Source organism: Lathyrus oleraceus, chromosome 3 (assembly GCF_024323335.1).
Source record: "Lathyrus oleraceus cultivar Zhongwan6 chromosome 3, CAAS_Psat_ZW6_1.0, whole genome shotgun sequence".
In the NCBI taxonomy this organism is placed as follows: domain Eukaryota; kingdom Viridiplantae; phylum Streptophyta; class Magnoliopsida; order Fabales; family Fabaceae; genus Lathyrus; species Lathyrus oleraceus.
Window position 1 is genome coordinate 283,702,831 of NC_066581.1, and position 27,938 is coordinate 283,730,768.

At 31.6% G+C, this 27,938-nt stretch overlaps 1 pseudogene; it reads left to right on the top strand.

Moving 5' to 3' along the window:
- Nucleotides 1-27,699, top strand: LOC127130876 (furostanol glycoside 26-O-beta-glucosidase-like; annotated as a pseudogene).
- The last annotated feature ends 239 nt before the right edge of the window (nt 27,700-27,938 follow it).

Consider the following 27,938-nt stretch of genomic DNA (forward strand, 5'->3'; position numbering starts at 1 on the left):
ATGGACATCCCATCTCTTGATCATTATTCCATTGGTTGTTTTGCTTCTGCTCCTATTTCTGGTTGCCTTGAGTGGGCTTTTGATTCAGTACAAGATATTTCTCTTGGACATAAATTGGAAGATTGCTTGCAGTTTCATTCTGGATTTTACCTGTCTTTAGTCCGTTCTCATTTCATTCACCAATCTCAACTTGATCCAATAAGCCCGTTGTCATATTGCCTATTAATATTTCTAAGATCATGTCGACCTTGCCTTAGGCGTGATCCAAGCTTTCCTTGCACATTGCATTCTCATGCTCAAACTTTTCCATAATTATTTGGTGAATGTCTTTTAGTCAAATATCGTTGTTAGGGACTCATCATCTTCTAGATGAGGAAGGGAAATGGTGACCATTTTTTGGTTTATATGCATGAAATGCAAATGCATGAATGCATGAATGTATGAATATGTTTTTAGTTTTCAGGGAATCCGAGAATTATCGTCAATTATAGAGTATGGAAGTAAAGATAAAAGAGGAAACCAATATGGGAAAAAGAGAAAAGAACTTATGTATTTATGAACTGGTATGTATCTCTTCTGTGTGGTTTTATCTTTTTTGAATGTTCAATAATGACTAGGAATTTGGGATTCCCTGGAAACAATGCATATGGATTTTTCACGTGGATGGAATGCAAATAGATATGCATTATTTTTTGTTTAAATAGTTCAAAGGTTTTATGATGCAATAATTTAGGTTCAAAAGTTTGGTATATATATGATGATGCAATAATGGTATGCGATAATATAGGTTTAAAGGTTTGTTGTACAATGGGAACCGAGTATAGATCTGGAGGGAAGACCGGGTAACCTATGGATAAGGTTCATTGTACAAACAAATCTAATCCCTTCACATGTAGGTAATATTCTTCAAAGAAGGAGGTTCCTAAAAAGGCCCCTAGAGTCATGAACCCATTTTGAGATACCACTGTCTGAAATGAATGACTAGTAAGACAGTGATGCTCCCAAAAGGATCTACTCCAGGTGTAGCATCTCATGTTGACCATAATCGGGACATAACATCAAGGAGGTCAACACGAATCTACCACTTACTATTTTGTGTGTGCTCAAGCTCAAGTGTAGATCTTTTCTCTCAAGTAACATTATGAAACCCAACCCTTAATAGAGAATATAGATAATATCCAGAATATAATAAATATATAAAAGCAATAAATATGCAATAAAATAAAAAAATTAAAGCAATAAAGATAAACATACAAACATGCAAAAATAAACAAAATTAGGCTTGACTTGCTTAGGTACTCCCCAGCAGAGTCACCAGCTGTCGCACCGCGAAAAATACCCGAGCGCATTGCATGCTCAAAATACAACAGAGTCGTCATTGAATTTGATTTATTCTAAAAGAAAGGGAAAATATTAATAAAATCCAAAAGGAAGAGAAAAAGGGTATGGAAGTCGGTTATGCAAGGGGAAGGTATGAACACCCCTTACATCCGTTGTACTCAACAGGAACCGTTTTAATTGTTCTTTATGCATATGTGTGTTATTATCTAAAGGTTACTTGTGACTGGTTTTAATTATGGGAAAATAAGTTTTTAATTAATGTGCTCGCAAAGGTTTCAAAACCTAATGTCTACATATTCTCAAAGTGCAATGAGAAAATCAAAGCTCTGTAGTTCGTGGAGTAGAAAATGAGTATTTGTTGGTTGATTTTAGGGAGCAATGTTATAGTCGTATCCTAGAAGTGTTTTGACATTAGCTGTTTGATCTTAGTTTGGATGCTCTAAGTTGTTAATCTAACTGCTAAGGAATGGATTATAATAGTTCTTTTATGAAAAGAAACTGATGTTTGGTTTGAAAGAAAGACAAATAATTGTAAGGGTGGTGTATGAACCAAGGACAAATAATTGCAAAAAGTGGTGTTTTAACCAAAGACAAAGAATTGCAAAGGGTGGTGTCTTAACCAAGGGCCAAGAATTGTAAAAGTCGTGTCTTAACCAAGTACAAGTGTTTTAACCAAGAGGTGGAAATTAACCCAAAGAGAGATGTTTTATCCAAGAGATGGTGACTAATCCAAAGAGAGGTGTTTTAACTAAGAGATGGTGATTAACCAAAAGAGAGATGTTTTAACCAAGAGATAATGATTGAACTAAGAGAGTGGTGTTTCAACCAAAGAACTATTTGTGCTGAAAATAAAGTACGAAAATAAAATAAAGCAAAAAATAAACTTAAATATTAAAACACACTAAAATATTAAAAATAATATAATAAACTATAGATTTGCCTAAGTACAATAGTAGAAGAAAGTGAATCAAAATACACTGATCAAAATCCCCCACACTTGAACTTTTGCACTCCGAGCAAAATTATAAATTCAAAACTCAAAACAGAAAAATAAGAACAAACAAAACATGTAATTCCAAAGGTTATCAAGATACAAGGTGCAAGCAAAGTTCTAAGTCTAAGCTTCAAGAATATGGTGTTAGTAAGCAACTTTTTGTGACATTCAAAGCAAATAGGAAAACAGGTTACCAAAGAGTACATCAACAGTAGTAAGATCCTCACATGATATTATTCATTCAACTCTCAAGTGTTTAGATTAACTGTTTACACTCAAAGCACAACATGAAAGTTAGTACTACCATAAGCTTGAAAAGACTCTAACATCCACAATTGAAATACATGCACACAAAGATCAAAAGGACTTTTATTTGGTTGTAACGTGGCCAAGGTAAGGGTGAGATAAATCCTAAAGGGGTACTAGGCTAAAATTCAAAGAGACAAAAGAGACTTGAAAGAAACTGCGGGAGTTGAATTTATAAAAGATTTCATTCACTCCAACAACTCTATAGCAACTATTTTCATTCATATTTTTCTTCTCCTTTCTTTCTTTTTTTTCTTTTTCATAAGGAGTGTGTATTGACATGTATACATCCTTCTATTTTTTTTTCATTCATTTTTTTTTATTTTCTATTTTTCTTTTCTTTTTCTACCAACTTCTGAAATATTACAAACATAATCATTCAACCTCACACAACTCCAAACAAGACTCTTTCAATCCTTTGAATAGGACGATAACATTGTTTTTCACTTCTCGGTTTGTAATGAGTTTTAAACAAAAAAAGGATAATAGGCTCAAGGGGGTTTTAAACAAAGGATGATATTATTTCAGGGTGGCTTTTTGGCTAACTGGCTAAAAAAACAAAAAATAAAATTGCCTTTATCATATCAGTGTGCACAAGTAAACAACAGCATCAACAAGAGTCAATTCAAGTTCTAGAGACTAACAGACATGAGTGAATCACACAATAAAGAAAGAGATGGATTTTTGTATGTTATCCATATAAGGCTAATTGATCTACCACAAATGATGTACAATTTAGAGTTTAGTTCTGCCTATCATACTAAAAATGCATAGCAGATTTTTCACATCACACCACAAGACTTTAGTCAAGAGAACTAAGAAAAATACTCATAATTGTGTCGCAACCTGAAAAATACAGTGCGAAAAAAACAACCGGCGAAAGAAAATGACAGAAGAGTCGCCACCGTGCGTTATTCATCCCAAAGGAGAGAAAGGAAACGCTCGAAGTAAACCTGAAAAAGGGAAAGGACAAGACAGGGTCTCGCAACCAAATCTTGGGTTCGGGAGTCGGTTATGCGAAGGGAAGGTATTAGCACCCCTACGCATCCATAGTACTCTACGGGATCCACTTTTGTAGTTTTGTCTAAAGGGTGTGAGTTTATCTAATGTACTATTTACTAAAAGGTTAAGAGAAATGACTCGCGTGGATGTCGCATCCACTGCATACGTATCTTATCTGAATATGAGAATCAGAGTCTTCGTAGCTCGGCTGACCTATGGGTTGGGGGGATGTGTGCTCGCTAAGACATCGCGTCTTATGCCTACGTATCTCATCTGGAATGAGAATCAGAGCAAGCCGTAGTTCGGCTAACTACGGGGTTATGGATTGGGTTTTGGACGAACGACGTCACTACGCAATCTACCGGATGCTCGACCTTTGGAGACTTACTCGCCTGTAGTAGAAGGAGTAAACGTGTTGCTTTGGGTTTTAGGGTTTGGGATGCTCGAGGGCAAACAGGCAGTCCTTGACGAAGGAACCGCGCTACATGTGGGGATATGAATACAAAACACAAAACATGTATCTCAAAGTAAAATGCCACCAAGGGGCCCAAACATTGCCTCCTATCGAGGTCTTCCAGCTAAGAAAGCGATAAAGTACGAGAAAAGGAAAAAATTACCACACGGATAAAGATCCAAAGTTACAGCAATTAAAGGAGTAGCAACCCTGAGATCTCTCCAGCTAGACCATCAAAGAAAATCAGTCAATACGATTAATCAGGATAAACCTCCGGATGGTATCCCTGCAAGAGTATGTGAGTCCTCGCGAAAACTCAACAGAAAGGTTAGACAAACAAGGTGAAATCCAGGGAAAACAATGCCATGGCAACACAAAGACAGGTTAGAGAAACAAAATAGGGTAACCCAGAGTTGCCCCTAAATCAAAATGTAACCACATGAATAATTCCATCAAAATTCACAAAAGGCTCACAAAAAAGGTATCAAATTCACCCATAATACCTCATACATTTAGAGCATTCAAATAAAAGGCATAAAGATGATGGATATAGGGCAAACCTGATTGGAGAGCTTGATTGAAATTGAGTTGCACCCGTGAGGTTTACAAGTTGAGTTCCCTTCAGGGTTTGGAGGCTCCTCTGAGTTCTCTGTCAGGTCTTCTCTCACTATCTTTTTCCTCAGGGTTTTGTTCCAAGGAAACCTCAGAGTATTTTGTTTCTCCTCAAAATCCCCCTTTGTTCTGTCTTCTTTCTCTCACTATCTTTCTCCAGTGAATCTCCCAGTGTAACTCCAACTGTCACTCCTATACTGAAACTTCTGTATTTATAGACTGATTTTCGTGGGTAGTGGGCTCAAATGAGGGAGACCCAAGTCCAAAATAATTTGTTATATTTTATTTATTTATTTTATTTATTTATTTAATTAATTTATTTATTTATTTATTTATTTATTTATTTATTTATTTATTTTATTTATTTATTTTTTGAAAAATGAAGGGTAAATTTTGGGGTATTACAAATTGTAACTCAAAAACCAAAGGAAAAAGCATGCAATTTTTATTTTATTTTTAAGAAAGCAAACCAAAACCAAAACAGAGAAAAAACAAAAAAAACAAAAAAAAAACGGTTCTCTCCCCCACACTTAAACCATACATTGTCCTAAATGAAAGAGCATAAATATAAAATAAGAGTGAGAGAAAGGAAAGAACACACCACAGGAGTCAAGGCGGATAAGTGATTGCATAAGCAGCCTTTCCCAAAGAGAGTTCTTCTACAGTCTCTTCTTCCAAAGTCGGGTTCTCATGTAGTAGCTTTGGATAGTGTCCATTGACCTTGAAATTTTGATTAGTGCATTCGCCTTGTATCCCAGGATCAAAGAAGAATCTTTGATAAGTAAAAGTGTTGAATGAACGCGTGAAAGTGATCTCCTTTTTCATAATATTAAGAATCAAAGGATTACGGGGCTGTCTCACTACTTTTATTTCATCTTTAAGTGAGATCCTATGCATACATATGGAATGGCTAATATCACGAGTGTCAACCAAGGTCCATCCAATTCCCTTCTTATGTTTCTGCTTAAGTTGAAGCTTTGATGAATAATATGAATCCTCGGGAAGTGGTTTAGGCTCTACAGAATGTGGTTGTTCAATGGATGGTATGTTTCGGGCAGCCGGAATGTCAAGAGCTTCAGCTATATAAACAACTTCATTTACATTGTCACCCTGCAAGGCAGCGTCAATCTCAGCACAAACAGCACAAAGGTTAGTGTTAGTACAATCATTACATGAGTAAATATCATCAAAACTAGATCAAGTTGGAAAATCAGCTGAAAACAAATCAGAACAAGTTTCATCAACAACTTCAGAAAGCAACTCTATTTGAAAAATAGAATGATCTTCCTCGTCAATCTTCTTATTTTTCAATACTCTTTATGGGAAAGGGATTGGTGATACATACTTTTTTTCAACCTCAACAATAATAGAAGGTTCAAGTTTATCTTCATGTGTTACACTAACAATTTTTTTATTTTTTTCTGGGGCTGGTTCTGTAACTTTTTCGGATCTCAAGGAAATTGCACTCATATTAGAGACTTTTGGATTAACTATTATTTGGGCATGTAGTTGATTTGATCCTTGAGCTTGTTGCATGACACTCATTGAAGTGGAAAGTTGTCCAATTTGTGTTTGCAAAGTCTGAATACTATAATTTGTTTGCTGCTGAAATTGGAGACTGTTTACAACCATTTGCTTGACAAGTTCCTCTAGTGAAGGTTTAGAATGTGAAGAGGTTGTTACTTGTGGAGGGTTATATGGTGGTGGTGGTGTAATGGGTAACATCAATTGTTTCACTAAAGAGGTAAGTTCATCAATTTTGGTTTCTAGAGCCTTGCTGGAAGAAGAAACTTGAATCTCATTCATACCTTTTTCTTGAACCATAAAATTATCCCTTGTTGTGAACTGTTGGGAGTTAAGTGACATGTTCTCAATCAAGGATTTGGCAGCAACAAGATATTCAATACACAAAGCATTATAATCAACATCAGGGGCAACAAGTTCTCTTAGGGTTCTTTGGTCAGCCGTGTTAAACTCAATAGAAAAGAAAAAAAATCAACAAACAATGAGAAAACACAACTAATTCAGCAATGCATCAACAAATAGAAAAATACTGACAATATCCCTATTAAGTAAAACAATTGAAATACGAAAAAACCGATTAAAATAAAATACAAAAAATACAAAAACACAAAAACTAATCTAATAACGTCAATTAAAAATTTTGAGAATTTTTTCGGAATTTTCTAAAACTATCAAAACAGAAAATAAATAAATAAATAATAGAAAAATAAGGAATTTCGGTTTTTTAGAGCGGCTTCCAGTATTTAGTTCCTAAATAGAGGCTTTCGATCCTTAATATTTTCCTAATGAATCGACAAAGGATTTGAATAATCTGAGGCAATCTTTTTAAAAACAAGTTTTTTTTTTATCCTAAACCGCAAAAAGACCAATACGCAAGAAAGTTAGGGCAAAAAAATGCTAAAAAACAACACCTATGACTATAATAATGGTTAGACTATAATAATGGTTAAAATCTACAAAAGTCCCCGGCAACGGCACCAATTTGATCCGCTGTCGCACACGGGTCAAAAACGAGTTTAAAAGTGTAGTAAAACGGAAGCGACACTCGAATATCATATCACAAGGACTCTTGAATGTTATAACCAAACGAATAGAAAGAGGGGGTTTTTAAGGTTCAAAACTTAAATCGAAGATGATTAAAGGTAAAAGCAAAATTGATAAATAAGCTAATTCATTATATCGATTTCTGACTTATCATCGATTCTTATAATTTCAATTCCCTAGCGGATTCAATCTCATTCGATTACAATACCCACTGACAAGCACAAATTGGTATTATATGATTTATGTTCCTAATTTCCTAATTAAGCAAACGAATTTAAGCAGACACGAATTAAGCAAACGCGACTTAATCAAACACGATAACGAAAGAGCTACGCTAACGTGATTATAGTTAAGGATCATACAATTGAACAATTGAATTAAGCAAACGAAAGAGCTACTTAATCAAACACGATAACGAAAGAGCTACTCTATCCTATAAGAAACAATTGAATTAAGCAAACGAAAGTAATCAAATTAAGCAAATGAGTTTATAGAAAGAATTGAAAAGAAATTGAAATTAAACTGAAGTTAATAAAAACCTCAAAGTGGAATCGAATACAACAGATCAGCTCTTTGGGAATTAGCTCTCCATGAAATCTTCTAAGCAATATTGTATCATCAAAATTCAGGATTAGGATTCATGTAGCAGTGAAAGACTTAATATAATAAAAGGAAAATTCTGGCCCTTATGGGATTCGACCCGAAAATTACAAAAACCGGTCTAAACTAACTATTTTAATTAAGTCTGGAACTTTAACGAATTATCCGACCCTTCTTCATTCCTAATCTACTTTTGACTTCAACATGAAATTTGTATTTCTTTCTCTTAGATTTCCAACGCATATTAGAACGCGTCAATCCGACTCATATAGCCCAAGTTATGATATGAATAGTGACAAGATATCAAATAACCATATATGCTGAAAATAAAGTACGAAAATAAAATAAAGCAAAAAATAAACTTAAATATTAAAACATACTAAAATATTAAAAATAATATAATAAATTATAGATTTGCCTAAGTACAATAGTATAAGAAAGTGAATCAAAATGCACTGATCAATGGTGATTAACCAAAAGAGAGATGTTTTAACCAAGAGATAATTATTGAACTAAGAGAGTGGTGTTTCAACCAAAGAAGTGGTGTTTAAAGCCAAAGAGAGGTGTTTTAACCAAGAGATGGTGATTAACCCAAAGAGAGGTGTTTTAACCAAGAGATTGTGATTAATCCAAAGAGAGTGGTGTTTTAACCAAGAGATGATGATTAACCCAAAGAGAGGGTGTTTTAACCAGGAGATTATGATTAAACCAAAGAGAATGGTGTTTTAACCAAGGTATGGTGATTAACCTAAAGAGAGGGGTGTTTTAACCAAGAGATGGTGATTAACCCCAAGAGAGAGTTGTTTTAACAAATAGATGATGATTAACCCAAAGAGAGGGGTATTTTAACCAAGAGATGGTGATTAAACCAATGATAGGGGTGTTTTAATCAAGAGATGGTGATTCGCCCAAAGAGTTTGAGAGAAAAAGATTATGAAATGTCTTTGATATTGATTGTGATTGATTTTAATTTGAAGGCAAATGTTGAAAATTGCCTTGATTTGAATTATACTAAAGTCTATGAATGAAGGTGAATACTTTGAAAAACTGGATCATACCTCTTGTATCCAAAAGTATTCAGAATAAGGATATGAATGCTCCCTCTCATTCTTCTCCATTTCTTAAGGCTCGTGGCACACAATTCGCATCGTATTTGTTAAGTGTTTTAGTTTATACTTGACATTGGATTTAGTTTATTTTCAAAAATGGTTTTAGTCTTGAATGGACAAAGATAGAGGTATGATTGAAATAATGGGATATGATACTAAAGATGAGGAATGAAGCTTGTTGTTGTCATGTTTTGATCGTTACCTATTTCTAGGGTTTTAAATATGAATGGAATTGGGTTTTTCCTAAGGAAATATGTATTGGTAAACGTCCTAATATTTATAATTCAAGTTAAATGATCAAGATACTTTTTATCACCTGATTGAATAAAAGAACCTAAGGGAACATGTAATTGTTGATCAAAGGAGTGACAAAAAAGTCCTAAATTCATTAATTCAATTAATTGACCAAAATAAGTTCCATCAATTAATTGAATCAAGACACATGGGGTCATGCAAAATAATAGGTCAAGCTACATACATTAAGAGCAAGCTATCAAGAATTATGAACTAAGATAAAGAAAAAGAGAAAAATCAAGGATTAATGATATGAATAAAAGAAAATAACCAAGATTAAAGTCAAGATCAATCCTGATATTAATCAATCAAGAGAACTAATATCCTATTTTTATTATAAAAAACTAGTTTAACTTTAATGTTAATTAAGAAAAAATTAGATCCTAAAAATAATTGTACATGACCATAATGATTTTTTATAGGAAATGCATAGAACCATTTTTTAAACTTAATTAAATTACCAATCAAATAGTGACATGTCCATTATATTATATAAGATAAACAAGTATAATAGTAATTAGAAATACATAGTGACGTGTGTCATATGTATTATAGTAATTAGAAATATGTATAGTATGGCATATGTGTTATATCAGTATTAACCAGGATATTATAAGTCATAAGTATGTGTAATAAGAGGGTTGTTGATAGTCACAAATTTATTCCAATTGCATCTCAATTTATATTCAACATATAATGGTAAAATCACATGGTCTTATATCACTATAGTTGAAATTTGCTATATTATAAAATAATTACACTATGTTATGCTACTACTTAGAAAGATAAGATTGAAGAATGTTTAGTCATTGAAAACATGATTCAATAGCTAGGACATTAACACTCAAAGTAAACTATATATGAGATGAGAAAGACTTCTACTTCTCAATATTAAGCTTCTGCATCAGAAATTGTTTTTATCTTCCTCTAAATATCACAACTTATATCAAGCACGAGTAAATAACTAGAGCTAGCGGTCAACCAGTGCAAAGCATTATTGAAAAAACAACTTATTCTTATTCATATGATTCATATGAGTAAAATGTTCATCTTGAAAAGAAGTCAACTTCCTACACTTGTTCAACTCTGAATCAAACACCAAACATATGAATTTCCCATGCGACCAATGACCAGAAGTACGGTGACTACCAACAAGCACAACATTGAACTTCTGATACACCGAATCACATGTAACCCCACCAAAGTAGCTTCATTGTCAGGATAAAATTGAGTCATTGGTTTTTCCCTACTCTTTGGAAGTAATTGAAACTAATGTGTAATCGGATTACTAACATAGTAAACACCCATATCAGGAATACTAGAACAACACAACAACCCAATACATGACGCTCGAACCTTAACTATATCATTCAAGAAATTGAGTGAAAATTCGAAGACACCCCTTAAACTATCAACATAGATTAATCTAGATTTGGATTCAGTTTCAATCCAGTTTCGATAAGCATTCACATTCGGTTTGGCTCATTTTTATGGTTTATATCATGGTTTTATTATGACTCATTTGGTACAAGTTTTGACTTAAGTTAGAACTACAACAAGCATATCACATTAAATAATAGAAGTGGATGAAAGATTACCGATAAAAGTGAAGAAAAATGTGAAATTCGTTCTTGCTCACAAGATGCTCGGTAAGATGGCTCAACCAATTCGGAAGAGATAATGTATAACACGGAAAAAAGAGGTGAAATATATTACCAATAGAGCAGAGGTTTTCCACGGTTAGTGTTGAAAATCGCCGACGAATTTACCGATGAGAAACTCGAAAAACTTCAAAGTAAGCTCCTTTAATCCAATTAATTTCCAAGCTCTTGATGAACATATGATTGTGGATGATAGTGATTATTCTTGAATGGAAAACCTTGGTAAATTATTGTTTAATATTGATGATGCTTGAAACTTTTTTGAATTAAACTTTAGATGATGAATATGTTAAAGAATTTTTTATTGATGACTATAAGATAGAAAGGTTGAATCCTTGATGAATGTTGATAGAAACCCTTGAATTATTGATAGAAATAGTGCTGAATTTTGTGAATGGTGATGGAAATGTTGCATTTTTTATGAGTTTAGAATGAAGATGGTTATGGAAAAATGGTAGGAATGTATGCTCAATTCAATGGAGTTTCAAGTGATGAAATTCCATCAACTTGGTTTATGGGCTTTTTATGATGGTGATGAATTTTGACATAATAACTTTACTATGAAGTCATGGTTTTTTCCCTCTTAGAATGATGAAAAATAGTAGGTTTTTATAGTTTTTCAAAGGGAGTAGGTTTTTGAAAAAGTACAAAGTTGGAATGTAAGATAGAAGGTCATTGGTTATTATGCATGAAACTTGGAATTTTTGAATGCTTTTGTCTTTGATTTTTTGTCACTTTTACCTGGAATTTTTGGTGAGTTATCACATGACTTTAAGTGCTTTTGAGAAGTGATTTTGTGTTGAAAATGTGCAATTTTTAATGGTGTAAACTTATGGATCAAATTCTTACTTTTGGGCATGAATCAATGTTGGAAAGTGTTGAAAAAACAAGTGATGAATTTATGAAATAGTGCATAATTTTTGTGAAATAGTGCATAATTTTGTGAAGTAGTGCATACTTTTTTTATGACTTTTCCATAGCATTTTGATGAATTTAATCCATGATATGAATATATAACTTGGTGTACCTTCTTACTTGTAGCAAAGTCAACATTTTGGTGGAAGAATGAGCTTGAGGGGACATCGAAGAATGAAAAAAAGACATGAGAATGGAGTTTGATAGTAGATGAAATCTTGAGTTGTTGGAAATTAGCATTTGCAACATAATCATGGAATAATTTATTTATGATGAACAATGATGAATCCTTTGGTCAAATATTTTTAAAATAGGTCTAGGAAAATTCAGAAGCCAAAATCAAGTCAATAGTCAATAGTTAACCAAAAGTCAATTGTTGACTAAAAGTCAACTATACCTAAATTTTGCAGTTTTTTTTGTAATTGATACTTTCCTTGTAATAAAGCTTGTAATGCTTGTAATGTATTCCAATTACTCATGAATGAAGACATTTCCTTTCTTTCCAAAAAGTCAATAAAAGTCAAAGTATGGTCAAAGAAAAAATATTAAGGAAATAGTCAATAATGATTAATGTTTATAATGATTCAAGGTCAATAACATCCAATCAATGACGAAAAGTCAATAATAATTAAAAGTCAATGGTAATGATAAAGTCAATCATCATGATGAAAGTCAACATGTGAAAAAAGTCAACAATAATGGTAAAAGTCAACATTGGTCAGAGCATGGTTAACAAAATTGAAATGATCAAAGTCAATCAATAGTTAATTATAAGTCACAAACCAACAAAATATAAAGATTAACGGAAAACCTTTAAACCATTAAGTAAAATCAAATGTAAGGTGGACCATATGAAACTTTTTATGGTGTATCAGATGAATTTAACTTGAGCAAGAAAAGAAAGAAAATGGGAAAAAAGTGGGGGGAAATTGGGGTATGACAACTGCCCTTATTTAACTATCTAAAATCAGATGATATGATTGAAGGTAGTTAAATATAGAAGACCCAAATTTTTCCCCTTGAAAGAAATAAAATTTAATGTAATGCAATGAGACTAGATGCATTTCTTTTGAGAACTTATTTGTTAGGGATTAACTGAAATGCTTTGTTGGAGAATAAATTAGTCGTAAAAGAGATGTTTGTCGTCATATTTTGCATGTTGTATGATTTTCTATGCATTATGCATGAAGTACTTATGCTTGACTTGTATGTTATGCAATAATGGGGATTGCTAGGTGAAAGGAGTGACTGGTATTGACAGAGGTAGACTTTGGGTCTGGTTTTTGGTCTGGTGGTGAACTTTGATTCTCTGACATTCAGTAACTGAATCGAGGAACTCACAAGTTGATTAAGAGAGTTTTAGGATGTCACTGCTGTTGGAGGTTCCAGTTTGATCCTTTATGAGAGGAATGTCTAACAAAAGGAAGATCGTCATCGACTCGTTGGTTGGAAACGACACGATTGTTAGAAACAAATCATAAACACGGAGATTAGAAAAAGATCAACAACATGAATTTTGTTAAAAGATCATCAACACGGAGGTTGGAAAAAGATCGTCAAACATGGAGGTTAAAAACAGATCATCAACACGAAGGTTGGAAAAAGATAATCAACATAAAGGTTGGAAAAAGATCATCAACACACAGGTTGGAAAAAGATCATCAACACACAGGTTGGAAAAAGACCGTCAACAACATCATGATATCAATACCACAACAACATAGCTTTCAATTGTTGGAACATGTATTCATAGTAGAAACAACCACAATAGCATAACTTCCAATTATTGGAACATGTATTCCTATTAGAAACAACCACAACATAATCATAACACAAAACCCCAATCCATCACAACAACACCAAACATAACATCAAGAATAACATGCATTCATAATGACAACAATAACATGGTATCATCACAACATTCAACTACACAACAGTTAATCATCAACATGATTCATATCATCAAGATCACATGGACACCATGGTTATTCAAACACAATTCACAAAAATCATGTATTGATCATTAAAACCCTAAGATTATCTAAATCCCCGAAGTTCTAACTAAGGACTCACCTTGATAAGATGAACATGATGAAGTTTGGAGATGAAGTTGGTGATGATGATGATGATCTCCCATGAATCTTCTTCTTCCTCCAAGCTCCCCTCTTTACTTTTTATCCTCCTCTATTTTTCCTTCTTTCCTTTCCTTTCTTCCCTTTTCTGATTTTCTTCTTTTTCTTTTCTTCTTGCCACCACACATATATAACATATAATATAAAGAAAGTAGAGAAATAACTTAATTGGGATTTTCCTTCTAATACCAATTGACAAATTATTAATATTACCAAAATTCTCATTCTTGTACTTATTAATAAAGGCCAGTCTCTTTTAATAATAAATGATATTTTAAGAGTTCACTTGTTACTCCATTGGTCTCAACTGACAACATTTAAAGCATATAGAAGTTCAATCTGTCTCAACTGACACCAAATAGAGTACGTAGGAACTCAGTTGATCTCAACTGATAACCAATTGAGCATTTAAGAGAATATGGGATGTTACAGAATACATGACTAAAATAGGTGAAATTGAAATATTTGAGGGTGTCTAAGCCTTTTACGGTCGTAAGCCATGCTTACGGGCTCCCTTATGGCTGTAATCAAGCATGCAACTCGATTGTAAAGATGACTGCCTCAAAATAGTGAAAAATATTGGGTTGCTTACGCCCGTAAGCCAAATTATTGTTGACCTGTAATGCCCATTGTCTGGAAAATAGAGTCAACTCGTAACAAACGTATCTTGAGTTAGATAACTTTGATTGAGACACAATCATTTATGTTGGAAAGCTAATTCAAAAATATATCCTATAGTAAAGTATTATAGTGTTTGTATTTATGTTTGTTGTTTATGAAAGTAACTAATTATGAGGTAACCTAAGGATCAAAGGTAAACTAAGTCATAAATCAAAATAATTTCATAGTGAGACTTGGATACTTAGGTGTTCTTGAGATAATGAGCATACGATGACATTGGTTCCAAAAGGGATATATTGAAATACATGTGAGGAATGTCGAGAATTTATGTGCGTTCCTGAATTGTTTCCTTTAACTAGGAGGGTAATCTGATCAGAAACGTAGGTCACACTATAAAATTAACCTTGACAGAAAGGATCAACAAGAAATAAAAAAGACGATAAAACTAGGCTTTAGAAGCGCTAGTAGGTAGTTGACATTTTACGAGGCTGACCATCTTTTGTTGGCATACATGGACGTGAGAGGGAGTATGTTGGCATTCATACATTGTATGAGGTTGATTATGCCTCGAACCCCTTAGTTTTATTTTATGTCACACGAGTACTGGAATTTAGTAGAAACTTGAGTAGTTCTAGATGACCTAATATCCTAGAGGACTTGTGGTTTTATAAGGACTCCACTGAGATGGTATTATCTCACCCCATATTGTTGAATATATTTTCAAATGAATAGGTTTCCTGTAAAGGAAATGACAAGATGACTTGATGAGCACGTGAAGACTTTCCTTATGTTTTTTTTCTATTGTGTATTTTACTCTTAGAATTTTATGTTTAGACATGTTGTATCTGCATGCACAATATTGTAGGCTATGTGTTTCTATATACTTATGCTAGTTATGTACTATTAAAAGTATCAATACTAATATTTAATATTCTGAATGTGATGATTTTAGACACTATCGTATATGGGGGTGTTACAATTATATTTATTTAATAAGCGATATTGAATTCTAAAATATAAGGAGAATAAAATTTAGGCTAAAATCAAGTAGTTTTACTAACAAAAATTATTATGAACTTTTAAAATGTCTCTTTTTTTCATAAAAAGATTTCAAATTTAAACTCACCTTTGGTTTCATAATATATATGGTCAGGCCTGACTATTACCTAATGCACATCATTAAATAAAAATATGGGAAGATGATAGAAATATAGAAGAGTAAATGATAGTAGGATAAAAAAATTCACTCAACATTTTTCTCTGTTTTTCTCAATTGTGTTATGCATTGTTTCATATTTTGCTTCAATTTAACAAATTGTATTTTCTTTCTTCTAATATTTTGGTGTTGTGTTTTTGTATGTGTGTATTTATAAGATGATTCATAGGGGGATGATTGTTCGAACCCACAATACATCTCTTCTCCACACTTATGGTAGGTGAATTTCATGTGTAAACTTTTTTTAAAAAAACTTATGAATGTATTATAAACTATTTGCACAATTTTTTAAAGACAAATATAATAGAGATAAATAGGAAGAAAAATAAAGGAATAAATTATAAAATGTATCCACCAAAATATGAAAAAACAAAAGGAAAGCAAAAAGGATTAGAGGTGCACTGCAATCCTAAAAAACCACCAACCAAAAGGAACCTCTTAAAAAATTGATAACATTATTGGAGAAAAGACCTCGATCCTTAAGAAAAAGCATATGAAAAAGGAATCTGGCAAAACTAAAAGAATATCATAAGCATAAATCAACAAAAACTTGCAAAACATCTCCTAAAGCAAAAATTGACCAACCATCCCAGCTCTACTGATTTAGGAAGATAATAGGTTATGACATCAAGTTTTGAAAAGTTCAAGAGTAAAATATGTTCTTCCTTAAAAATCAATTTCCAAAAGAGAAAATGATCATACCCACAATTTCCTCCAAGGTCATTGTCGTACCTCAAGAAATAGAATCATTTTGGAATTTCAAATTAGAACACACCATAGGGTGTCAAATTAGAATCAAATCAACTTTAGTCATATACCTAAACCATAAAGATCTAGTCAACTCAAAAGCCACACATTTCTCTTTTGAGATCATTCATTAGACAACCTCACCACCTAACAACTTTAAACCCCAAGCTAGATCCCACGTCATAAGTAACAAAAGGATGGGAAGAAAACTCCAAATATATCTGGCGAAGAGATTAAGTCTAAGATATTATTCTCTTAAAGAAGTTAAAAGTTTCCTCTTTGCATGAAGATGAAAGTAGAGTATGATACACAGTTTTAAAGACAAATATAAATAGTTTTAATGTTTGGAAAATTTGATATTTTAAATTTTCTAAAATGATATAAAACCCATTAGAAATGTTTTTATTGATGCGAAAATGTCAAACTCTTAAAGATTTCAAGGAGTTGCATGCTTATATATAATGAGAATTATGAATAATAATGAAATGTTTGTGATTACTTAAGAGTTTTTACTTGAAGGAATATCATGATTAAAATGCAGAGAAGAAAATAAAAATAACCCTTAACTTACTCCTTATGAATGTACATGATCAATGATATAATGGTTACCTCTTGTGGCAATTAACCATTGATGCAGAATCAGAGAATGGTCGCAATTGTTGAACAAAACAAAACACCTATACTCATTTCATACAAACATAGTGCCACCAATCTTAATTCTATTTATTATGAATGAAGAATTTAAGAGAGGTAAGTACAGAGAGAGTTTCACAAATCGAGTTTGGTTAGGAAATTAATACTTCAGGACAAGGGTTCTATTTATATAATTGCTTGTGTGGGTTGCAAGTTGAACAAGCCAACTAAGCATATTATACCTTACAGTGTACTGTATTTCACTTTAGGACATCATATGTTACAATGTTATAAATTCCACTATCATACCTTATAGTGTTTCGTGTTTTACTTAAGTACATTATACCTTACGCTGATCCTTAATGGTTTTAGATTGAAGGGCGGTATACACCACTATCATCGTGAGAATAGCTTATGAAACATGCATAACATTTTATGTAGTATTCTCATGGCGGACGAATCAAATATAAATATTACTCATAATATTTATACCTATATGAAAACTTTATAATTCTTCATCCATGATTCTTGAGATGTAATCATCAAGCTATCCATATAATAGTCTCAATGCTTTAATGTTATCTATATAAAATGCTTTAATGTTATCTATATAATAGTCCTGATTCTTGCAAGTAGTGTCAAAGAAGGAGTTATCCAACCATGTATAAGGAAGAATGTCAAAATACATCATCAAGGCTCTTCATCAATCATCTTCATCCTCTTTCTAATTTAAGGTTTTTTATCACTTAAAGGTGGGGTTCTTTAGGTGATGATTGGGATAGTTTAACATAGGGTTTCATGTGGGAAAATGGGTATCCTAAGTTATGAAATGTTTTGTTTGCACGTTTGAAAAGTTTATTTGATTGTGTTTTGATGTCTTGATTATGAGTGCATACTTGTTTCCTACCTCTGAATGTTTGGATTATGCCTTAAAATAATGTTTGTAGTAAAGAGGAACCTTAGGGATTGTTTTGATACAAGTTTATGCAATAAAATGTTGTCCTTTTAGTTCTTGTATGAGTGGTAGTCGACCACCATTAATTGGTATTTGACTACTAATGTTGAAAATGTGAAAATATGACTTCTGGGTGAGTGGTAGTCGATTACCATTATTTTATATTCGACTAATAATGTTACAAATTTTGAAGCAGAATTGAAAATAATAGAGTTTGGTAACTCCAATTGAGATACAATCAGTTGCATTAGAAAGTCAATTCAAGGATCTATGTTATGGTAAAGAGTTATAATTCTTCTCTCTCTCTCTCTCTCTCTCTCTCTCTCTCTCTCTCTCTCTCTCTCTCTCTCTCTCTCTCTCTCTCTCTCTCTCTCTCTCTCTCTCTCTCTCTCTCTCTCTATATATATATATATATATATATATATATATATATATATATATATATATATATATATATATATATATATATATATATATATATATATATATATATTTGTGTGTGTGTGTATGTGTGTGTGTGCGCGCGCGTACGTGCGTGTGTGTGTGTGTGTATGTGTGTGTGGACTTTTGGCTTTGGTAGAACTCCACTGAGATAATATTATCTCACACCCATATTTTTTATTATCTTTTAAGATGGACAGATCGCTGATAAAGGGAAATGCAAGATGATTTGATGGATGCAATAAGACTTTCCTTATATTTTGATTTGTGTTGGGTGTTATTAGTATTTTTATATTTTAAAAATGGCAGTTATATGTTATTTTATGTATAAGTACCATCTATTATAGTATCTCTGTTACGATATTTTAGATCATATCTGGTTGGGGTATTACATTATCCCACTTCACAATAAAAATTGACTACATATGTTTTAAGAATAATATATTTATGTTTAACAGAGTCTCATGATTAAATCATACTCGATGCTTCATCAAAGAGACTAGCTATTCTAGGGACTTTATTACCGTGGGAAAAAAACATGATAAAAAAACCTTATTATTATTAATAGATAATTCAATATAAATATCGAGTTCTAATAAAAATATTGGCCTCTAGGGCTTACTCGAACATTACTCATTAGCTAGGTGTAGCAAATTTATGAAAATTAGTATTCTTTTTTTTGTTGGGATAAACACATTAGTATGAAATCAAAGAATGTATTAGATAAAAGCGATATGAGTCTGACCAAAAACATGAGGGGTTTTAAGTAATTGGGTGAAGTAGAATTAAATAACACGAAGAAAATGTTTCTTATTCGAATATATCTACCTTAGTTACGAAGGTGAACACTTGTAATGTGATATAACTTCTATAATATAATAACAACATAAGTAATATTAATCTTTGTGTTATTAAGTAATATAATTTAAAAATAACAAGTGAAGTTAACTTTAAATAATCAAAGCTATGATGATGATGGGCAGGTGTAGATCATAATTATTTATGACATACTTTAAATAAGTTTATCATTTACTCATTTTTTTAATATATTTATTTTAGAAATAAATTAATATATGCAAATGTATTTTTAACATGATGATGTACAATTGTAACAAATAAACTATATTTTATATAAAATAACAAACTAACAATGTTATTTTGTTGGAATATATATATATATATATATATATATATATATATATATATATATATATATATATATATATATATATATATATATATATATATATTTATATATATTAAGATTTATATTCACCATGATCAAACAAATATGTGGTCAAAAAAAGGTCAAAGTAATTTCAGACAGCACAATAATATATTTTTGTTAAAATATTTTAGAAGACTAGTCTGGTCTTTTTTAAATTAGAAAGTGATCTAACAGATTGCTATATTTGTTTATTTTTTCGAACTATAAATAAAGTAAATTTTTGAATTTTATATCAAATTTTGGCATTCTCCTCATTGCGCAAAATGGAGATTTTGTTAGCTTTGAGAATTTCTAAAACTACTATTACAATCTTGTCTCTTATTTTGATTTTTAACATTCCTTCTCAAGCATATGGGTGTATGTATTTTGATTTTTCTGATAATAGTTCTCTTAATTTAAACCATTAAAACTTTAGAAAAATTAAACTTACACATATGTAAAATAAAATACAATTCAATATTTTATCTTCATCAAACCATGTTAATATATGTTCCTTCTATATCTACTTGTTAATCTCTTATCATTTTAAATATTTATTTTTTCCTAAATATAAGATATTTTTCAAAATTTTAGATACATTTATTTATTAATTTTGAAATATATCACTTATTAGTATTATAATTTCATCATCAAAATTTTAAATTAAGGTCAATATAATATACACAAATGATAATTTAGTAATAGTCATACACTTATTGTACATAATAACTATACAAAATGTTATATGATATATATATATATATATATATATATATATATATATATATATATATATATATATATATATATATATATATATATATATATATATATATATATATATATATATATATATATATATATATATATATAATTGTAATGAAATTTGTGCTCTTTATTTTCTAATATAAATTATTTAACTATTTACATTGTCATAATTGTCTATATTATGTTACGATTGTAGATCTACTTCCCAAGCACATGACAATCAAATATGACTTATCTATTTCACTTCTGATTAAGTTAATTAGTTTATCCATATATACAATAATATTAATTGAGTAATAGTTACTTAATTTTAGTTTTTTTGTTAACATATTTTTTTGTTGTTGAGATTTATAGATTGAAGAAGGAAATACATCTAATTCATATACCTCTATATTGAAATTTTTAAATTCTTCAAAATTTCCAAATCATGAATGATTTTCACATGGATTTTTATTTGGTACCGGATCTTCTGCCCTTCAGATACATTTTAAAAGTCATATATGCTTAGATATATAATAATAACTTTGATTAAAAAAAGATATTTACTAGTTTAAAATTATAAAAGTTTCGTATTACTAATAAAATTTTGGTAACATCAAATTGAAGGAGGTTCACATGAAGGAGAGAGAGGACTTGATATCTGGGATGATATAGTTGAACAACACAAAGGTTTGAAATATATACTTATAGTAAGAATAAAAATGTGAGTACTTTGGTACTTTTATATTTTGCTACGTATGTTAACCAATATTCAATAATTTAATGTTATTTTATCTTTCATATAGTACTAGTATTCAATAAAACTTTAATTTACCAAAATATTTTCAAAATTAAATTATCAAATAAAGTTGATAGATGAAATGACAAACAACTTTTAACAAATTGTAAAAGTTACTACAATGAAAGGTGACATGGTCACTTTACAACAAAACAATTATCTTATAAAATTTGAACTTTGTTTTTGGATCCAATTATCGAAAGATATTATCTAATGAACTTGTGACAAACAACTTATCTTTTTAATAATTTATTACATCCTTCCCAATTTCAGTGATTAACTTTTATTTTTCTATTTATCTTGAAATATGTAGTATTGTTACTTGATTATTTCTATTCATCTTGAAGTATAATTCTCAGTTATAATGATTAACAATAATCATTTTTTTCTTTCTTCTTAACAAGCAGGTCAATATTTAGATGCTGATAAATTTTCATCAAAAATTGAACATTATAAAAGATATGAGGTGAGTTCATCAAATATGAACTCAATTGTTTTTTCTTTTGATAAGTATTATATTTTTATTTTCAAATATTATACGTTAATTATTATTTTGATGAAAGTAAGAATACATCCATTTTTTGTCGGAATTCTTGACTCCAAGTCTCCAACCATAAACATAATAGATTGATAATGTAGAAATAAATTTAGAAAAAAGTGAACACCTTAGGACAGTTAATTTTTTGAACTTATTTTCTTTATTTTAATTTCTAGGATTTTGTAGGAGGACGTGTAACATTTAAAGAAACTTGGAGTAAATTCTTATCGAATGTCTATCTCTTGGAGTAGAATATTACCAGGTAATTTTTAAAACTATAAGAATATATTTTAACATCTAGAATAATAAAATATCTAATACAATACCACAAAGATAAAGATATTAAGTTTCTAATGTTGACTTTATAAAAAAGAGAGGGTATATGTTAAAAAAAAATATCAACAAGAGTTGTTAGTTAATACACTCTCATATTTGTTAGAAGAAGAATATTAAGTAATTAAATATTTGAGTTATGTTTGGTGCTTTGGTTCTTCCTTTTATTTCTATCTTTGAATCTAAAATAAGTTGTGCTTGAGCATAAATTATATTCTCTAACATATTTTTGTAAGTGTGTTTACTTTAGTTAGATCTTTATATTTATTTTGCATTACATCTTTAATTAATATCTAAAGTGAAGAATATTAAACAAAGTTTGAGTTTGAAATTTAAGCAAGGAATCTCATATTTCAATGGTTGTTTAAAATTATAAATTATAATTTTGGTCATTTAAGTTGTTTTTAGGTTTTAGTTTTGTGTTTTAAATTTGTGTTCTATTTTTCTTATTCTTAAGATACAAAAGTTAGACACTTTAATCTATAAATACAAAGATAATTTCATATATTTAAGTTGGCTAGATTATACTTTTATTCTTCTAACTTATTTTTATATTTTAAATTTATTCTTTAAGTTTTTTTTTCATTTTAAATGTTAGAGATTTTAGCTATCTTCGTCGATACTCGATTTGAATGAATATAATATATTTTATGTGTTAATTTATACTTATTTTGTAAATGACTCTTCATAGTGTCTTTCTTTCTGATATTAAACTTTGATGTTTGTTGTTATTCATACTAAAGATATGAGAAAAATAATCATTTTTAAATGCACAACAATTAGTGATTTAATATATTCTTTTATTGAAATACTTAATAATACTAATATATTTATCTTTTTGTTTATTTTTAATGATTGATTATATAGATGGAACTTTGAATGGAGGTATAAATCAAGAAGGTATCAACTTCTACAACAACTTGATTGATGAATTACTAAATAATGGTATGGTGTGAAGTATCTAATATTTATTGCAATAATCAGATTTAACAAGAATTTTGTTAAAAATAAAATACATACACTTTTTTCCGCTTTTACATGATCCATTTTTTTATCTATATATGTAGGTATTGAACCTTTTGTGGGTATCATGCACTTTGACTACCCGCTAGCTCTTAAACAAAAATACGGTGGCTTCTTAAATCGGTCCATTGTGTAAATTTTCCTCAATAGCATCTCCTCTTGATATTTTATTTTCAATTAATTTATTTAACCTTGATGTTAGTGTACACCAAGATAATGGAATTTCAACATTTATGCTTATATTACTTATGTAAAAAAAAATCAGAAAATATTACAAGGATTATAGTGAGCTCTTATTCAAAACATATGGAGATCGAGTAAAACATTGGACTACAATCAATGAGGCAGAGTTCACGGCTATAGTTCAACACATGTTCAATATTGATAATTTATGTACTGATCAAGCATGCACAAATACTAAAACATGTACACAAGTATATACTCTACTTCATAACTTCCTTCTTGCCCATGGTACAACCTCAAAATTATACACAACAAAATTCCAAGTAAGACATATTTTAGATATTCTATTTTACATATATAGTATGAATGTTAGCTTAAAGTATATGTAGATTAACAATTGAGATTCACAACATAGTGAATAAAATATAAACCATTGATAAAAATAATAATAATAGTTATAATTGAATTAGTTAAAAAAAAAAATTAAAAAGTACATTGACAATTGGTAACATTAATTAAAGATTATAAAATAAGGAGAATTATTTGATATAGGCAATACAATGGGGAGAAATTGGACTTGCTCTTTCATCAGGAAGATATGTTCCCTATAGTTCTAACCCAGAAGATGTGGTTGCTGCTCAAAGACTAATGGATTTTTATTGGGGATGGTTAGTCTATTTTACTTACCCTACAAACAACACACCATGTATGCATTATCACAAGTTCGATGTTATGTTTATTTAACTTTTATATATCTTCTTTAAATGGTAATTGCATATACATATAAAAAAATATTTTAGCTACATTATATTTCAATGTGTAGGGTTTTAGATCCCGTGTTTCATGGAGATTATCCAAGAATAATGAAAGAGTTGGTAGGGAATAGACTACCAGAATTCACTGAAGAGGAGAAACGTATATTAAAAGGAAGCACAAATTTTATTGGGATAAATTATTATACTTCTCATTTTGCTAGACACGAACCAAATAGAACCAAGATTACGGCAGACAATTATGATGCTTTAGCAGTTTCAGAAGGTAGGTTTTTTCTTAAATTAAATTCTACTTTTAAGTCGGAAAAAATGGTACATAAACTATATCTGTCGCATTACGCGAAAAACCGGCGGGAAACGAAGAACAACAGAGCCGCCACCGTGTGTTATTTATCCCAAAAGAGGGAAAGGAAACGCTCAGAGTAAACTTGGAAAAGACATGGTCTCGCGACCAAAGAGAGATGGGATCGGGAGTCGGTTATGCGAAGGGAAGGTATTAGCACCCCTACGCATCCGTCGTACTCGACGGGATCCACGCACAAAAGGAAGGAAGATGGTTGCTAAAACACTGCTCACACACACACACTGGCTGAAAGAGACACAAGAAACAAACAAGACTGAAACTGACTCGGCGGGATATCGCATCCTGGGCCTACTTAGTCTATCAAGCCTAGACATCAGAGTTAAAGTAGTTCGGACTGGGGAAACGACACATGCTCGCTAGGATATCGCATCTTATGCATACGTATCTCCTTTGGACGAAGGAGAATCAGAGCATTCGTAGCTCGGCTAACACGCACACAAACAAATGCAGGCAAAGGCAAACATGGAGCCTGAATGCCAATCACTGGGCTTACATCAGCATCCGAACCAAAACACACACTAGGAGGCAAACGTGGAGCCTGAATGCCAATCACTGGACTTACATCAGCATCCGAACCAAAACACACGCACACTGGAACCCGAATGCCACTCGATGGACTTACGTCAGCTTCCAAGCACACAACAACACAAAACGAAGACACAGGCAGAAGAAGGGTCTCGATTGCAACTAGGGCAAGAGAAAGGGGAGGTCTCAATCGCAACGAGGGCGAGAGAAAAGAATTAGTGTTAGTTGTTAGTCAAACTCGACAAGACATCGCATCTCGTGCTTACGTATCTCATCTGGACATGAGAATCAGAGTTGCCGTAGTTCGGCTAAACTATTCCTGTTGGTTTGTGTTTTTTAAGTGGACAACGTCACTACGCAATCTACCGGATGCTCGACCTTTGGAGACTTACTCGCCTGTAGTAGAAGGAGTTGACGTATCCTTAAGAGAGGATACTGTTTGTTTGTGTTTTAGGAAAGCTCAAGCAAGAAAGGAAGTCCTATACGAAGGAACCGTGCTACCTTAATTGTCATGCAAACGAGACTACGCGGAGTCTAGCAAACCTAGGGGATACAATCACACCACACAAACATATACAGCATGAAATAAACACACCAACAAGGGGCTCAAACATCAGGGCTAGGCTTTAGTCGAGGGGTCATATCAACCTCAACAAACAAGCCTCTGTATCGGGGTAAGGTTAGCTCTTAACCTTGCCATTGAGGGGCTAAGGTGAAGCTGATGAAAGGTGAGTGAAGATGAGACTTCACAGCTCTTATCCCTGGTCAGGGAGAGCTTCAGACAAAGGAGCGTGGGTTCAGAATGTGGGAACCCTTCTACGCTCAAGACTCTGACACAACTGTACATTGTACAAGATCTTGGGTTTGTGTCCCAATGCATCAACACAGTGGTGTGAGCAGAGGGGCGACTCAACAGAATAGTGGGAGATAGATTGCATATCTCTTTGATCCACCAATTGTCTCATTGAGGTCTTTACCTGCTTGGCACAAAAGTAAACAATCACAGACATCGCCTCTTAAGGAGGACTTCAGACGGTTGCCTGGCCAAGTAACAGGCCAGGTCTTCCAGACTACATGAAGTATAGAGAGTCTACCTCAACTGGTTTATACAACCAAGCAGCAGCAAGCGAGTTCTTAAAGAACTGTAAGCAACTAAATGTACCTGAAATCAATCAAGTATCATCAGTACTCAGACAAACCAACAGTAAACAGCAAAAGTCCATCTATACAGACAACACAAATTAATGCACATAAGTGCAAGCCATGAGCTCAAGCTTAAGCATCAAACCTACAACACAAAGCCAATGTTAGTTTACAACATCCAACAAAACTCAATTTAATCAACTTGCACTTTTTCCCTTAAGCCTTTTGCATTTCAACCTGAAAATCCACACCAAATGTGAGAAACTAGACCACTAGGCCAAGCCTAGGGTCCAAAAGGGATAAAAAATTCTAAACAGCAAGTGCAATTCAACCAAAATCATATTCAAACAAATTAAAAGCAAATGCAATTGGTCCCATGCTCATACCATTCACCATTATCATTTCATGCACAATTTAACATCAATCATGCAATTTGCAACACCAAAAGACCAAACAGAACTATTTCACTCAAAAGCATACCAAAACCCTTCAATTAATTCCACAAAAATTCACACCAAAACAGAACATATTCAATATATAGCATGTCAATTTTCAGCTCAATTGGACAAAAGAAAGTAGGTCAATGAAAATCAAAAAGTCCAGACACAATTATGTAAGCCAATTCATGGTAACAAAATGAGCATTAACTTCAATCACATGCCAAACAGTGAAAACAATTAAGAAATTGATGGGACCAAAGCCAAACTACACCTAAACATGTTATGAATCACTCCATCAAATTTCACCTTCATATGATATAGTATGAGCATTCAACAACACATATAAAGTTTGTTACACAAGAAACAACCCAAAGATGCTAAACGGCAATCAAAAACCCAAATCAATTAGAAAATGGACCAATTAAATCCACAAAAAATCATGTTGAAAGTTAACATACATATTGTATCTCATGCAAAAAATCAGAGCCATAGGCCTAATGGAAGCATGGTAAATTAATTCATGAACTCAGCATGGCATAATGTGACACATAATGTCACACTCAAAAAGAAAAAATCATATCTACAACTCTAGAGATCCAAAAATCACAAATGATATACCAAAATCTCCAGAAATGTGTCAAGAATCACCATATGAAATTTCATTAATTTTGGATAATGTATGAGCATTTGGTGATTAAAATGGCAAAACATACAATTATGTCACACATGTCAAAGATCAATATACCATTCCAAAATTTTACCAGGCACAACTTACACTATTATGCCTAAAAAAAGTAGATAAAATTTGGAAACTAACAAAAAAAATCCCACCTAATTTGGATTAATATTGAATTTTTTATGAATTTTTTAAGTTTTGTAATATTATGTGATAATTATTTAAGTTGGAAAATAAATTAGATTAAGCTGATGGCATTATTGTAAATACCAAAACGTGGTACAGCCTTCATTAATGCCGTGGCGGCTCACCATTGGCCAGATTTGGTGGGAAACACATTTTGAACATGGCCATGCGAAATTAATGGATTGAACGAGAAAAAATTTCCAGATTCTGCGTCTTCATCGCGTGCGTTCGTGTTCATCAAGCGGCAGCTTCGGTCATGAGCAATATTGCACCAAAATGCGCAAACGATATACCGATTTCTTCCTCTTCCAACGTAGATCGCGATTATGTCCATGAAATCGGCTAAAGATTAACGTACAAAAAGATCTAATCGAAAGAAGTTTCACACACAAATATT